The following is an 18,132-nucleotide window of genomic DNA, read 5'->3' as shown; positions in this document are numbered from 1 at the left end:
ATCCAAGCCCTCTCCACCCTCCTGTGTTAGTACCACTTCCAGTGCTATACATGACGCATCAACATGGACATGGAACTCCACATCCCATTTTGGGAAGACCAGGATTGGCGCGAAGGCCAATTTCTCTTTTAGTACATTCAGGTTCTTCATGCAATCATCATTCCAGCAGAACATGACATCCTTTTTCAACAGTTTCTCCATTGGCGCAGTGATCTTGGCATAGCTTTTGATGAACTTCCTGTAGTACCCCATATGTCCCAGGGTAGCATGCAGCTGTTTAACACTTCGTGATGCTTCCAAATTCAGAATTATTGCAATCTTCGCGGGGTTAACCATCAGTCCCTGTTTGCATACCACATGCCCCAACAGGTTCCCAAAGGGAATGAGGAATGTACACTTCTTGAGGTTCAGCGTGATTTGGTGTCGTCGGCAAGTATCCAGCATCAAGCGTAAGCTCACTACATGGTGCTTAACCAATCCAAATACAGTCCAATCATCCAGATAGACCTCCAGGAATTTGTGGATATATTCTTTGAATGATACAACAACTATGCGCAAAAATATGGCCAGCGCGTTCTTCAACCCAAACAGCATAATGGTGTATTGAAAGCAACCCCACTCAGTCGCAAAGGTGGCCTTGCTCCTATCTTCTAGTGTGATTTTTATCTAGTGCTACCCTGAGAACACATCAGTAAAGGAATATGCTTCTTGTCCGCCGACATTTTCCAATACTTCATCTGTGAACGGCGTTGGGAATGGGTCGTGCACACATGCATCATTCAATTTCTTGAGGTCCACGTATATTCTTATCTTGCCCTTCTGCTCCTTTTCCTGCACTACCATAGGCCTTACCCAGTCGGATTCTTCTACTGGCTCAATGATTCCAGCTGTGAGCATTTTTTCTAGTTCAATGTGGACCTTCTCTTTGTACTTTGGATTCAAGCGGTAAGGCCTCTGCTTAACCGGCTTCGCGTGAGGTTTTAAGGTGATATTCATCATCCCTAAATCGCCAACGATCCCTTTTAATTCCGTGATATTGGTCGGGAATAAGTCCTAGTACTCGTGAAGTAACTCAACGAACTTATCCACCATCATGTCACCCCAGTAGTCATCGAGCGTTGCATACTTACGTTCGGATTCCATACCAATGTTCACCTGCTTTGTCTTTACCAGCGTGGTTATGTCAAGGTCTTCAATCAATGGCCCTTGAACCTCGAGATAGCCTTCCGTTTCTAGAATGTTAACTTTTTGCAGATCTTCGTCATCTTCTTCATTATTCACGTTGTAACACTCTAGCGTGTAGCTCAGCTGGGATGCCCATTCAGGTTGAAGCACTTCTATCAGCTCCTGGGGTATTTTAAAGATAGTTTCTTTTACTGCTTGTAGCGCATCATCAACAGTATCCCACCAAACGATCCTCAAACCTGAAGGTTAACAGGAATCCTTCGCACAAGATATCCCATTCACTCGTTCCATGGTGGAGCTTTGTCTCTATATACCAGTTCATGGGTATAATATCCAGGGTATGACAGAACAGGTGCACCCACTCAGGTTGTGGCTCTTCTCCATAGACTTTTGTCCATTTGGCGAGGTGCGCGCATGGATCATCTCATCCATCATACTTGTCTTTTAACCACATCTGAGGCTTCCCAAACCGCATACGCATCATCCTTCTACATTCGTGCAAGTCCTAAGAAATTCTTTGGTTCATACCCCACCACCTTGCGGGCATAGCCCGTAGTACCCATTTCAAAGCTTCGAAACGTTGTTGTTCCGGTACTTCACTTTCAAATCTATTCAGGAAGCCATCCACCTCACTTAACCCATCATACGTAGGTAGATCCCTTACCTCTGTCGATACGCAGTGCAACGATCTCGTCATCAAGTTACAGTTTAGTGTGGTTACCTCGTGTAACCAGTTCTACCATTGTTCTATTTCCTCATCAAAATCCGATGTGCAGGAGCTTTCACATTCCCATGAGATTCATCCATCCGAGGTCAAATTCACCTAGTCTTTCTCTTGTGCGGTTATCTTGTAGATGCATTCCAGGTCGTCATCGCTATCGTAGTCGCGCACCAGCACTGTGTAGCGCGATCCTTCTACATGGTCCAAAGGTACAACTACGCGCAGAGAATTCTTCTCAAAAATCATCTTACACTTCTTCAAATTGATCACCCCATTCATGTCAGTGGCCCAATCTATTCCTAATAGCACGGGATAGGGATTGTTGTCATCAACAATCTCTATTACTTTGAAATCTACTAGTGCTCTTTCTCCTTCAATATCCACTATGATTCCCTGCAATCTCCCCATAGGTAGGATATTTTGTTGGTTCGCCATTCACAGTTGGATAGAACACCATTGCAGTGTAGGCCTCCCCATGCATTCCCATGTTTGCTTCGGCAGGACGTTCACGTCCAATCCTAGATCCAGAATCACTTGCTCCATCTCATCTTCTCCAATCTGCGCGGTCAATCTCATCTCCCTTCCTGTTCATGTAGTGTGTTTTCCGAGCTTCCAGACTACGCGTCGTTCTCCTAGTGCAGTCCCAGTGCATCTATTTATGAGTTCCTGCAACCCCTTTCAGCCTTGTTGTCACGCAACAGCTTCACGCATGTTTCCAGGAACGATGTGAGCATTGATGGGTCCATTTTTGGCTCTGGTCTACCTTTACTTCCTGAAGTGGAGGCATCAGTGAAGCTCCTCTTGGCTTCCATGAAGGTTTCCTTAGCATGCTCCAAATCAAACTCTGGTTCCTTCGTTGGAGCCTTGCGGACCCAAGTACTTTCTTCAGGCTACTTACCTTTGTCATCCCCTGTTGTAATTCCACTTCGGAGCACAATATTTACATTAGGGTCTTCCTTGCACAGCTCAGACCTCATCATTTGCAGGTTCTGAATCGGGGGAGGTTGGAGTGCTCCTTTATCGTGCAACCTTGCTATCAGCGTGGGACAATCCTCTGTCTTGTGATCAAACAATGTACAATACAAGCATGACAGCCGCATTGGATTCATACAATCACAGGCATAATGTCTTGGCCCTTCGTAATTGTAACATATCAGCTATCCACGACCTCTTCTTGGTCCTCCTCCACCTCGGCCTCGTCTGTGCCCCTGAAATCTGGTTCGCACCATCCCTGCGTTCGGGTCAAGGGGCCTCGTTTTGGTCTAAACTCTATAGGTAGGAGTCTGATCCATCATCAACTCATAACTTCTACAGGTACACTCCTCATGTACCACTATTCTATAGAAATTACAGAACAACTGCTGTGAATTCTTCTTGTACTTCTGCAATAAATGGCAGTTATCTGTAGCATTCTTTCCTCCTATCTAGAAAATCGCGCACCATAATGCAGGTGTCGTGTTCGGTCCTGCTTGTGTCTCGGTCTCAATGGCATTGATCCTCCCCCTATGAGGTAATTCATGAACACTAGGCAGTGGTCCTTATCATGTCCCTTACCCTTGCACTTTACGCACCATACCTCATCGCGCACTTCTAGGCGAGCTATCCTGTCTTGTTTCAAACTCTGCATTTCAAGGCACAAATTTTTCAACTGCATGTCAATCTGCTGAACTCCTAGGTTGGGATCCTATATCGGAGTCTTGTGCAATCTCATTGCGACCTCCAAGGCCTCAGCCTGAGTTGTTAGCCTCTGTTATGATAGCGCATTCCTTAGATGCGGCGTTAACGATGCTACAAACCATTCGTGGTGTTGTCCATCCGTCAACGTCATGTTAGCTTCACGACTTGTGCACTTCAGTCTCTGATCCAAGTCCCAAGGGGTCTCGCCTGGTAGAATTTTGATTTCCTTGAATCCAATGATCGACTCTGCCTCTGACTTTGGTCTACTAAATTCTTTGTTTAGTGTAGTTTGAATATCTACGATCCTTGCATTCAGATTGTCATTGGAATGCTTAATGTACCAGGACAGTGCATGATCCTGCAGAGCAATAACAAACGTTGCTTTCTTTATATTGTCATCCGTGACTCCCTGCACTTCCCATACAGCTTTTATCATGAACCAAAATTGGTCTGGATCTTCATTCCCTACTCCCTTGAACACTGGCAACTTTATCGCGCTCGCCACATTGATTCGCGGTGGTGGCGAAGGTGGTATGGGCGAAGATGGGGGTGAAGACGATGAAACTAACAGCAGTGTGGGTGGGGGTGGTATGCACGAAATCCTCTGCCTTATCAAATTGATCGCACTTCTTAGTGAGACCTTCGCGAGTTCTTCCTCACGCCGTCGTAGAGGTGAAATCAAGGGGCTAGTTTCTAGTTTTGTACTACCTTCGTTTCTGTAGATTCTCCCACTTCGCATAGCCCCAAACATCAATTTATTCACATAACTCGTTTTTCACACAATAGAATTTTAATCCAAGTGTTAAAATATTTTACGTACTTACCTCGCGGCCCTTTGAGCAAGCGTCGTTCTGCTTCACTATAGCTGACTGAAGTATCTACCGTTAACTCAGTGATGAATCCTCCTATAATTCAATCGAGCCAGTGATCAACAGTGCACGCAATCTTATCCTTCGATGCTTCCAATCTGCGCACCAATTCTGGAGTCCACACAATAGGTCTGTCAAGCTTACACCTTCCTTGGCTATCTGCTAGCTTCGCAATCCACTCGTATAGCTCAGTAGGGAAAGATGTGAAGAAAATTTCATGGATCTTTGTGTATAATTAGAAGTCTAACCACTCTTCCTTTGATAGTCACGGATTCCTGTTTTCCTGCGCCGCAAACTCGTGAATATTTCTATCCAACCAATCTTTAATTCCTTTCTTTGTTGGATTCCAATGATACGACATCAAACATCTCTATGCAGATCCCGGTCCCAGCAACGGAACCATTTGTTGGCTTGTTAGGGCCTAACCCAGGTTCAAAGTTAATTAGCCAAACAAATCCTTGTACTATTGGCCCTTTTGGCAACAGTCCGCGGAGCGCAGACTGAGGTCTCACCCGAAGTAGTATGGGGGGGGTGCTAGAACCAGGTTTCCGCACCCTTGAGATGTCTGATGGTTTGATCTGGTCCAACTGCTCGTCCTTGCACACAGATTGCTTCGTGCACTCCCCTGGCCTTCGTGCCCTGATATACATGCCTTCGCACAACCCTAACCAGGGGCTATGGGGCTTCTGCATTTCTTGAGCGACACTCTGCACTATTTCCCTAAGTTGCACCTGAGATCTTACCTATCTTCCTTCACTAGTTAGTTACCTTCGCATAAATAGAAGCCTTGTGTTATATTTATTTATATAGCACATATATATAAGTTTGCATAGCAAATAAACAGTACACTTGCAATTTATACCCTAGAATACATTAAACAAGAAAATATACATAGAAATATGGTAAAATTCTCTTTATTAATTCTTCCAACAGTTATAGACTCGACCTGCCCTGCGCACTCAGCTGTAGACTACTAGGCCTCTGCGCACTCAGCTGTAGAGCATTCTCCTACTCTACGACCCAAAGACACACTTTACACTTTAACTCAATCTCTTAGACTCATCATGCTTATTTCTATTAGCTATCTGTTATACTTAGAGTCTCGCTCTATTTATACAATCCCATGGTCCGTGGACCATGGGTAGGTCTATCAAGCTGACATTACGTTACAAAAACAAGGGCAGACAGCCCTGTGACTCTATTATGACTTTGCGCCCACAATTAGCGGAGCTTTTACAAAGGATTTGGTCAAAACTTGGGCTTTAAGCCCCAAAACATGCCTTGAGGGGATTCCATGCTCAACAAGTCAATTGTCAGCGTTTGCAAGGTGTTATCGCAAGGACTTACTCCTAGATTGCAAAAGGAGTAAGCCTTACACATCATGATTTCGTTTCAAAATCTAAAAAGGTTTTTTGAGTGGTGGGATGGCTTCTGAAGGGGTTTTGAAATGATTGAGTTCCTCTTTAACTTCCATGCATTTGGCAAGTTGTGGCAAGCATAAATTGTATGGTTAATTGAGTAGTATAGGGGAGCAGAGGAAGGACAACAGGTAGCTGATACTTATCCTAAGAAAACTGAGTATCTTAAGATGGCCACCTCAACTACATAAAGCCTTATAGAAAACTATGTTTTTTGATAAGGAGAATAACATATAGAAAGTAGGAAAAAGTATAAAGTATTTCAAAAATCCTTTGTGAAACCTTCACTAACAATTTCTACTTAAACTAATATTATGATTTACAACAAATTGGATAGTAGAGAAGTCATCATTAGATCCTCTTAATGATTCTCACTCATACTATACTAGTTGTTGTAATTTATCATTTAAAAGATTAAAACATGCTTGACAAGGAAAACAACAATTAGGAAGTAAAAACAAGGATAAAGTATCTCACAAATCCTTTGTGAAACCTTCACTAGCAAGTTCTACATGAACACATATTATAATTTATAGAAAACTGGATAGTAGATAAGTCATCATTAGATCCTCTTAATGATTCTCACGCATATTATACTAGCTACTGCAAATTTATAATTCGGAAAGTTGAAAACAGGAGATAAACAAACCACACATTAGATATGACTTGAATCACAAAATCCTCCAGCATGAAGTGTAGAAAAATATATTTTATTAAACTGAGTCTTCAGGTGAACCAAAATCCAACCCTGAAATGATATTTACAAAAGGTATATATAGGGAGAGAGGCACCAACTCCAACTCTCCTAAATTAGTGGTTCCACTATATTCTTGTTACATGAGTGTCTTTTAGACATTAATATCATCTCCCATTGAATTACAACAGAAAGTATAGGTGTAGATGAGAAGAAGGGGAAGAATGACAATTTGCTGCTGGAAAACTAACTAGCTGCCCCTTTTGCTGTTGAATTTTCTCTTTATGGTCTTGCCTATTGAATGACCATATTTCTTCATTAAACACAACCTTCAACAACCTCATAACTGTCTTATATCCATGATCTTTCTTATCCATATCGTTATGATTTGTTGTCTTCCAAAACTGACTCGGAGGTTTGTTGTTGACAGCTGTATATTTCTGTTGTGAAAGGTGCTACCGGAAATTCCGGTAATACCTGTAATGGCGAAAAAACTCGAAACACTTTGAAACTTTCGGTAGGATAATGTTTCCACTTCAAAATTTCGAGAAAAATGCTTCAAAATACCCTTTCATCCTATATGAGTTGCAGCCTCTACAAGCTTATCCAAGTTGGTGTTAATTCTAGCAGATTTAGACCTTGTGATTTTTGTTGTGTCTTCTTTGATTATGGTCTCTTTCTTTTGTGCTTCTTTTTGGATCTTTCTTCTTTGGAAGGCTTTGATGGCTGTTCCATGGGAGCTTTACCTCTTTTCTTGTTCAAGGATCTTCTGATTTCTGCAATTTAGGGATCATCAGTCTACAACGTTGTAGGTTGTTCTTCTATAACTATTACTTTAGTCAGCAAACTAGTATTATTTAGGGCCTTTGATTTCAATTTGTATTTGTTCTTTTCCCTAGTATGCCTCCTCCTAGTTCGAGCAACTGGTTTTAGCTCTTCTTTCTTGTTTTTACTGGTTCTTGTATACCGTGCTTCCTTCAATATTTCCTCATCAGAATCAAGAGGCTAGTCTTCTTATTGATGTTCATCTGCTTCTGGAATTTCAGGAAACACCTATGCTTTAGATTTCTCTTCAGCTACAAGTTTTCCTCTTTGAGTTCTTATGTAAACCTTAGGAAAAGGTTTAACATGAGGAATCATTTTTGAGCTTTCAACTTTCTAGGCAGAAGAGCTTTCTCCTTGCTCCTTTTTCTTTTCAGTTTTAGTAGCTAAAGGCTTCTTTTTATTGCTTTTGGCCCCTTTTCTCACACATTCCCTTCTTTTCTTTCTTTTGGAGCTTCCCTCAGCTAATGCAGTGGATGTCCTCTTTGTCTGAACCTATTAAACACACATGGACAGCAAACACAATATGAAAGATAAAACATGCAATACATTTTTTTTTTAACAAGAGATTTACATTTATAGTACATTATGTGACTCTTGGGTTTCAGATCCCAAGGTCTCTTGGACTACTTTGGTCTATTCGGCTTCCACACTAACCCATTTAGGATTAGGTGTCCAACATTCCCCCCCTTAATCCGAAGGGTTATGTATGAGTCCAAGAAGAGAGCTGTAATACAAAATGTGAAAATATGCATGGTAGCACTAGGCTGAATGTGCTCTATGAAATGTTGGTATAAAGGGCGGTGGTTTAAGGATGACCACCAACACTGGAACGCTTAGTGCAGTTCCCGGAACTCTTCCAAAACTGGCAAGAAGCTGAAGTCTTCTGCTAGAGGAAGTGATCCTATTGTTTTAAAGAGGGAAACCTTCAACCATAAAAGGGAGGTCTCACCCCACATAAAAGGTAAAACTTCAACCTGAAAAGGGAAGTCTCAACCTGTGATGGTTTAAGGATGACCAACAACTCTGGAATGCTTAATGCAATTCCTGGAACTCTTCTAAAGCTGGCTAGAAGCTGGTGTCTTCTGCTAGAGGAAGTGTTCTCAATTTTGTTCCCGAAACTCTTCCAAGGCTGGCAAGAAGCTGAAGTCTTCTGCTAGAGGAAGTGTCCCAGATTGCCAACTGAAGGCATGTTCAGGGGCATCTTTGTCGCTGGCTACAACTCTGAAACTAGTGTGGCAGGTTGTGGCTCAGGCTCGCTTGATGTGACTTTGAAGCTTGTAGATGACCATCATTTCCCCCCCTGTCAGGTACAAGGTGAGAAGATGGAGAAAACTCAACTGCAAGACTGTTCAATACTCTAGAACAAGTTCTGATATGTGTTTGGAATATCTTCTTGGCTATTGATGCCCATTGCCAAGAAGCGATCCATCCAAGATGAATCTTTGTTCTTGCAGGACGTTTGTTTCTGAAGCATCTGTGTGAAGAATGGTTGGTTTTATGACAGTGCTTACATGGATGAAGATCAAAACAGTGATCTTTCAAATGGCCAACTCGGTCACAGTGTTGGCATTTCACGATCTGTTGTTTTTGTTGTTGTTGTTGCTGTGGAAGAGGGGCAGAGTCTGGAACAGCTGAAGCTAAACTGTCATGAATGAATCCAGCACTCTGAAACTGAATGGGCTTGGCATAGTCTAGAATATGAAAGGACAAGTCCTTGTCATATCCAAGACCAGTTTTGTGCTTGTTGTGGACAAGCTGTTCCCAAGGTCTGATGATGGGCTTGGGAAGTGCAGACTGAGTTTCTGCATCTGCATATACAACTACTGCTTTATTTGAATGAACTGTAACATTATTAACATGCTGCTGATGGGTGGTTGTCTCAATGTTCTGAACAAAAACAGGTTCAGAATGGTGTCTATTTTGATGTAGCTCTTCTTGCTGTAGCTGTGATTCAAGCTGCAAAAAATCGATCTTTTCCTGTGCATTTTGTAGACATGTCTGAATTTCTGAGAGAGATCCTTTGCTGATTTGTAATGTGTCATCAACAGTAGATAATATCAGAGTTTTAAGGAACTTTAATACTTCACTGGTTCTGGCCATTTTTTCTTCAATGTCTGATTTACACCTTAAAAAACTGATCACAACTACTACTCAATGCAGAAAAGTAATATCTACTCACAGTACACAGCAATATCCTTTATAAATGTCAGCAAATGATCAATGTGCAATATAAAAGATTACAATCAGTTCACCAAAATCTTTATGCAGCAGTGGAATCAAGGAATCAATGCACTATAATGAGTTTTAAATACAATGCCACAATTGGGGCAGCAGCAACTGCAAACTTGTTTGGATCCTTCCAGTACTCCTTCAGAAATGATGGTTATCAAAACTTCAATAATTATAACACCATGTCATGGGCATTCTTTGAACTATAATTTACAGCGGTCAACCTCAGCAAAGCATTAAACATATGAATGGCACTAGCAATCAAATCGGATCCAACTATAGGAAGAGAAGCACAGAATCTCGGTTGCAAATGGAATTCGAACTATTCAAAGTGTATTTGAAACCAATCACTATACCATTGGATCGTATACCATTCAGGCCTCATACGAACTTATTTAAAACAGCAGCTTCAACGTATTTCAGGCAGCATCATAACGCATTCAGGAAGCTTTCCAACGTGGACACCAACACCAGAAATGACATGCATAGTATTGTCAATGCAGGTAAATCACTTAGTTTAATGATGGGTGAAGAGAAGCCCCCTCCCTGTAAAAGGCCTCGCAGAGATAGGAGAAAAAACAGAGTTTGTAGGGAAGTTGTTGTAGTTATGGAGGAAAATATCTGGAAAGAGCACAAATGAGAAGTCAATCATACAAATATTAGGACATAGAACTGCAGCACAACGCAAAGTAATCCGTCAAAGTTATTTTCAACTGTATGAAGAGGATCTCTTGAAGCGATTGGAATCTGAGCTTTCAAGTGACTTTGAGAAAGTTGTATTCCTTTGGGTACTAGATCCAGCTGAACGTGATGCGGTTATATCTCATGATGCAATAAAGAAGTGGAATGGAAAGAATATATCGCTTTTAGAAATTTTCAGTGCTCGATCTTCGGCTGAACTATTGATGGTGAGGCAAGCATATCATATTCGGTACAAAAAGTCCCTCGAAGAAGACGTGGCTGAAGATTTCCAAGATGCAGTGTGAGTTGTGATCAAGTGTATTTGTTGTCCTGAAAAACACTTCACAAAGGTTTTGCGCTTAGCGATAGAAAAACTCGGGACAGATGAAGATGCACTAACACGGGTGGTTGTAACACGTGCGGAAGTTGACATGAAGCATATCAAAGAGGCATATGCTAAGAGGACCAGCAAGACTTTGGAACATGCAATAGCGTCTGAAACCTCTGGAGACTATCAGGATTTTTTTGCTTACATTGATAGGCAAAGATCATGCTTAAGCTCATTCATCCGAATGGCGCCTTTTGAAACATTTATGCCTGAAATGAAGAGCTTTAGAATCTTAATAATTTCAAGCACACAACCTGTAGACACTTTTCTTTGAGTAGTTTCAAAGTTGTCTCGACTCACTGGATCATAAACATAATGCACAATTCATGTTGTTAACTTCACCATCTGATGCAGCTTAAAAGGGACTATTTTTTCCTTTCGAGTAATGATCCCAATGGAAAATCATGAGAGCTGTGTAGATCAATATACAAAGACTCTAAATAAATTTGGAATTTGACATTTTTATTAAATTGTAGGCGAGTGGGCCGCCTTTTCATTTCGGTTTCTGGACCAAAAGATTACAGCGAGCCTGGTGTTGTTCCATGTCAATGAATGCTACGCACATTCGTAGGATGTTTTCCCCTTGCTTTGATATCGCCGCTGGTTATAGCCTGGCCCTTACTCTAAACATAGGCTTGTATGGATATATGCACCGATTTACCACAGGCTCGCATATATATCTCTGTCCCTATGCTGCTTTCGGTCAATGGATATATATATATAATTGCAATTGTTCGACCAAACCACGGCTCTATACAATTCCACGTAACCTTCTAATGTGTCGCCAGTCCCGCTGTTCGGCGATGCTCAAACCATGACTTCCGCTCCTCCAGAACCGATACTCCCATATACACTGGTTAATATTTCTGTGGTTCCGTTATTTGGCTAGTAAATTCGGAACTTTGTTACGCTGTGGCTCTGAGAGGCTTTGTAAGCCGAGCACACAGTTACTATTTCAAAAGGCTTCCCACGCTAATACAGTCTCGGACTGTCTTCTACAGCCACTTAATGAGACTCGCAGTGGTTAATGCTTCCACGATTCCACTATTCGGCGGTCCACCTCCGCATGACGGACTGGCGATCCATATATGTTACTGCAACTTATATCGAATCGCTCCTTAATTTCTAGAACTCGCCATCAAATATATACGATGCAGTTTATCTATCCTCGTGGTTACCTTGATATGGCGCAGCTATTCGTGTTATCATTTAACAATTAAATTCTCACTTTACATATATACGTCCAAACCTCTTATCGCTCAAAGTCTTCGACGCCGGTCGTAGTCTCCATAGTGATAATAACTTCCAGGTATAACAGAGATGGGGATTCAAGCAATAGAATTTCACCGAGAGAGCTTGGGATTTGACTTCACAAGTCTGCTTTCACAACCAGCAACGACACTATCAGAACCTTCAACAATCAATTCTTCAAAATCAAACTCGAAAGGCCATCATCCATGGCTGGCTATCCATTGCAAGTAACCACAATTTGGCAAGTCAGACCAGTGATATTCACTGAGCATAATGGTTGGAGGGCGGCCTATTCAGAGAATAAAACGTATACTGACACCATCTGCATGGAGCAGGCTTCAGGCAACAGCAGCGTATTATATGTCAGAGCAGAGCAGAGGAGCAGCGCTTTTATATGCAGGTGAATAATAGACAGAGAGCAGTGTTTTGTATGCAAGTGGAGCAGCTAGGAGCAGCATTCAGGCCAGTGGAAGCGTCAGGGCAGGAGAATAATGATGCGTTGCGATTTGGAGCATATGACCAGCATGGAGAGAGCAGCGCTGTTGTGCTTTGGATTGATAGCCTATGGCTTGAGTGGTGGATGTAACGTATTCAGAATTGGAGGTTACATTCAAATATTCTGTCAAGAACAATAAAATGGCTGCAATTCGTACTACATAACTGGGCAAAAAAGATAGCTAAAATATAGCCGACAAGATTCGCTCTAAGGTAAATGTAACACACAAGCTGGGGAGAAGGCAGATTGGTCAAAGAAAAGGGCACAAAAAATTATTATGGCAGAGAGCCCAAAGCGCAGAAAGGAAAGTTATGGACAGAGAGCGCAGGTAAAAATATGGCAGACAGACTTGTCAGAAGAACCGCTTGGACAGTGTTGGACAGCGCCAGGAGCAGCTAACATTTAGCTGAAGAAATATTCGTGAGAAAATATTCCTGAGATGCAGAATTGATGGCAGAAATGACTGCACATAAAGGCCATAAGAAAAATGGCTCACATTAATTATGCAGGGCAGGAATACACCTGCTTTGATACCATGTTAAACACACATGGACAGCAAACACAATATGAAAGATAAAACATGCAATACATTTTTTATTAACAAGAGATTTACATTTATAGTACATTATGTGACTCTTGGGTTTTAGATCCCAAGGTCTCTTGGACTGCTTTGGTCTATTTGGCTTCCACACTAACCCATTTAGGATTAGGTGTCCAACAGAACCCACGTTGAAGAAGGCTTATTAGTTTCTTGGGGTTTTGGTGCAGGTTGGCTTGCTCTATAAAACAAGAAATGGTCCCAAGTCTGGTTCCTCTTTTTCAATTATTCTTCAACCAGAACCTTGATAATTACCTGATGATACATTTTGTACTCTGATGCTTCATGATGTGTTTGAATCCTAGCTGCCATTTTGGTTAGGATCTTCAATATAAAATAAGGTAGATTAAGAGTCCTCATACTTGCAAAATGAAACAGAAACCTCATATGGTACAGAAAAACTATTGTATATCTTCTCTCACAAGTGAGGAAGATCTTAACTAGCTTTATTGTTTCTTCCCATTCTTTCTTCAGATAACTGCTGGGAATTCCTTTGTCCCAGTTGGGATCTTGGTATTCATCTCTGATAAAAGCATTGAGATCTCCTCTTGTGATAAGTTTTCCTTTGAACAACTTTTCTCCTTCCTGAGGAAGGTTAAAAGCCTCTGCAATAGATTGTTCTGAAACCTGCAACTGAAAACCAAAAATGATAGCTTCCTGGCCATTGAAAGTCTGAGAAAATTCACGAGCTACTCCTTGATGTGAGTCTCCTAACCTCGTGCAAAGTGGATACCAGCCTGCCTAAATGAACAACCTTCTTACCTTCGGATTAGCGTCGACTAACTCAGCTCCTTGGGGTTTAATTATCTTGAGCTTTCCACCTTTCCTAGACTTTGGTGCCATAGAATATCTGCTTGTTGATTATGAAGAATAGGTGTCAAAGTGTTTGAATCCTTACCCAATAGTTGTTGCAACTATCTTGAGTTAGGTTGCCTGGAAATCTGGGATATGTTCTTTAACTCCTTAATCAGTGTCTCCTTAGCTGCTCTTCAGAAATTCGAAATGGTGACATTTCTTTCACTTTCAAATATTTGAGATGAAGCCATGGTTCAATCTCCCATGCATATAATCCTTCCTGATTACACAAGATTTCATGTCATGATAGATAGCATGTTGTTGTAATGATGAAGTCGAGTTTCCTTGGAGAGTCCAGTTGATCTACTACAGGTGGTTGTACGAGAATCTTGCAAATCTGGGAATTTTCTTGCATTAATTCGGACTGGCTGGAAATTATGGTAGCGTATTACGTGGAATGGAAAGAATGGTTGTCAGAATTTAAATGTCTGGCTGAGACTAACACTGGAGACACACTATAGATTTTGGGAAACCCAAGTTATTTAAGATGGGTGGGGTAGAAAACGGTTGGCTATGGCTATGGCTGACACCTAACAAACATGATCAACCAAAATGATTAATGACTACCACTTGACTTGACTTGGGGTTTGTGACCTATCCAATCACGAAATCTCATGATTTGGATTTGATATTCCATTGTCATGACATGTGGACAATCGGAAATGGTTGTTTTTTCGGATTTATTTTTAAAAACGGGAAACACTACGGGAAATTCCAGTAGTATCAGAAATTTTTTAAAGAAAACAGGAAATAAAACAATAACTGAAAAATTGTCCGAAAAATAGGGGAGACTATCTGAACGAAAAAATCGGGTGCTACCAAAAATTCCGGTAGCGTTTTAAAATTTTTTGAAATTTTCAAAATTAATCCTAAAAAAAATTCAAAACCTACTCATGACTTAGCCTAGAACTATGCTAACACAAGGTATGTGATATGAAATTTTCATGAGTGAGAGGCATAGAGATATTATATTACTTTTTAATTTTTGACTAAAGTTGTATACTAATTTTCTATTCTTATATTAGGTGAGTTAACTCCAAGGAGATACATGAATCTGAAGTGCCAAAATGGAAGAAGGAAATTGCATAAATTCTAGGTGTATTTGAGAATGAGCTCCCTACAAGTTTCATGGACCTACAAGTCCATTTACTTATACATCTAGTCGATGACATTGAATTAGTGGGTGTCGTATCAACGAGGTGGTTGTTTTTCTTTTATTGTTATATGAAAACTCTCTGAGTGTTGCATGGATGAAGGGTATGTATTGAATGAAGCATATTTATTCATATGTGAATTCCTTGGTAAGGATTTTGAAGGTGGGCCACGCTTCTATGATGAAGAACAAACATCAGATATTACTGATGGAGAAAAACCACAATCTAATGGTGTTCATGTAGATATTAATAAGTAAATTCATGATCATTTTGGTTGTTTTCCTTGCAATCATTCACTTACTTTGTAATTTATTTGTCAAATTAACAACGTGACATTTGGAGTTTGAAATAAACATGTTGACATGTAACAGGTGTAGAATAAAGTGTTATACTCGACAAGTTCATTATGTACCACATGGACTTTATGAACAAATGGATTGATGTATATGGAAAAAAAGTATTAGAAGAACGGAGGCAATTTAAGAGATCGAACCCAAAGAACACTCCACTTCCCACTAATCTATTGGAAATAATGTTAATACTGAGAGTGGGGTGAATCAGTATTAAGATTAATTTTTACTTTTAAGCCAATTTATTTTTTCTCATTCAAACTTGGCAACCATTATATGAGAGAAACCATTAGCAATTATAACAATATCCATATCACAACACAAGCATACAAATCATGAGAAGCTAACACATGAACACAGAGGTTTTACGTGGAAACCATTTCGGGGAAAAACCACCAAATTTTGTTATTGTTATTGATGTAAATTAAGAGCACCTACTCTATTACATCAATCTGTTTTGTGAGCCACCACTCACAGGAAGCACCAACTCCCTTTTATTTTTTTCTAGCACCCACTAGTAGGAAGCACCAAGTCCCTCCATTTGTAGACACTTGTCTAGCTTACCAGAAGCACCATGTGAAGCACCAACTTCACAGATTTGTTGCAAGAACGAACTTGTATCTCCTTAGATTTATGAAAGCACAAAATCGCAGGAGGTACCAACCCCCAAGCCTTCTAAAGCACCCACTAGAGATGGAAGCATTAACTCCATGTATGCAGGATCCAACCCACACTCAAATAGGAACTTAATGTTCAATTTTATTGGCATCCACTCTGCCTTATATCAACTTTGTTCTCTTCAACCCTTGTCCCATGCAACACTATGTCTCTTCTTACTTTGCTCACTCTACAGTAGCCTATTGTCACCACCACAACATCATACTACTCTCAGCCCTCTATCCATTACACACATCATCACACTCTTCTCAACCTTCTTCCTCTGCACAGGAACCTTCAGCCTTTCACATAGCAGCACGGGCTCTCTCTCAAGGTCTCTTTCTTCTGCTTACGCACTCTCGGCCTTTTACAGCAAAATGGGCTCACTTTTCCTCACATGCAGCAGCGCAAACTTAGCACAAATCTCTCCTAATAGCTCATCTCTAGAACAATGTTTCACACACTCCCACTTGCTCAATGGAGATCCATAGGTTTTTTCCTTTGCTGCATTGAGCTCAATGTTGCCTCTGCTGCCTATTTCCACACTGCCTAAGTGTACCTTTGTGTGGCCTCTTCATTCTGATGTTGCATATGATTTGGTTTTTTCCCCTACCTTAAACACAAGGAATTGGCTCCTGAGTGATATCCATATTGAAATTAAATCCTTAGTCCACCTGCACACTCCAATGAGCCTCTCCATGCTTTTTCATGTTCACGGAGCTAGACAGTACTTCAGGATGGATTCTCTGCCCTTCGTTTAATTCACTAAGGCATGCACAGGAAGATAAGAGATGGATTTGTTTCAACTCAAGACAACCCCAATGCTCTTCTCTTTGAATTGTGGTCCTTGTTGTCAACTCATCAATATTCCATGCACCTTTGTGTTGCCATTTCAGGAATTTTACTCCACAATGAAATTACGGAACCCAAACGTTTCGTAACCCTTATTATTTTTATGTTTTGAAATCCCATTATTCTAATTCCTTAAGCTCCTTCTTTCTTAGCTCCTTTTCCTGTTTCCCCTCCATGGGACCTTATGTTGTGACTGATGGCTTCATTCTCCTCTGTACAGCAATATCGGGGCTCCCCATATCGTAACTTGTATTAAAAAGATGTTATGAGGTCTCGAGGTTCTGAGTTCCTTTTTCTTGGCTCTTTCTTGTTTTACACCATGGAACCAGGAGTTGTCACCAGTTGCTTAGCTTTTAGGTGCTAAGGCCTTCATATCCCGCCTGGGGCCTATCTTCCTTTATTGACTGCTCTCTGCCCTTGGTTCCTTTAGTCTCCTCGACCGAGAACCACCATATCAAAGCTCCCTAGATCAAGGCTTCCTTCATTTTTCAATTTCGTCGGAGTTCTGAAATTCTAACTTCTCAAATACTTCATAGCACTTGGGTGCTAGACCTGTTTTGTGCCCTCGATTCTTTGAACTCCACAACCAAGTGTGAACACGACATCATAGCCCCTGGTATCATGAATTCTATTTAAATGCAATTATGAGGGAGTTAAGAAAACTCCAACCTCTGAAGTTCCGACCTCCGAGATGACATCATGCTAATGTCATCAACTCCACGTGGCATCTCCTTAGTGGTGACACGTGTCACATGGAGTTTCCCTATTATGACACCCAAATTTGCTGAATTTGATTGCCACATGTCCATATTATGGAAACGTCATGTTGACATCATCTACCTCATCAGCTTCTAAGGGCCAATCAACTCACACCATGTGTCCTATCTTGAGAAGAGAGAAAGGGTCCCTCAAACATTTGGTTTTGTAGCAATTGCCTTCATAATTCCTATTCTCCACATCTTTGGTTCTTTTTAAAGAATTGCATTCATAAGAACTTACGAGGTTCCGAAAACCCGAAGTTCCAAACCTCTAATTTTATTCTTCCTTCATTCCATTTCGATTCCTTTTTTAAATAAACCGTTGAGGTCCCAACGCTCTCAGGTTCTGAAATGTTGCCATGTGTCATGTCTTGTCGAGGTTTCGATGTGCCCAACCTACTAAAAATTGGCTCTGATATTCATCCCTATATTCTGTCATTCTGAGGTTCCATCTTGCTCTGACCCGCAAAAATT

General features: G+C 40.9%; 1 pseudogene; it reads left to right on the top strand.

Annotated features, from left to right (window-relative positions):
* Nucleotides 1-10,993, top strand: part of LOC149180703 (annexin-like protein RJ4) — an 89,814-nt pseudogene extending 78,821 nt beyond the window's left edge.
* Nucleotides 10,994-18,132: the final 7,139 nt, after the last annotated feature.

Source organism: Pinus tabuliformis, chromosome 3_2, assembly GCF_031772625.1.
Source record: "Pinus tabuliformis cultivar Carrire ecotype Pingquan chromosome 3_2, CPIR1, whole genome shotgun sequence".
Lineage (NCBI taxonomy): Eukaryota > Viridiplantae > Streptophyta > Pinopsida > Pinales > Pinaceae > Pinus > Pinus tabuliformis.
This window is presented reverse-complemented; position numbering and strand designations above follow the sequence as displayed.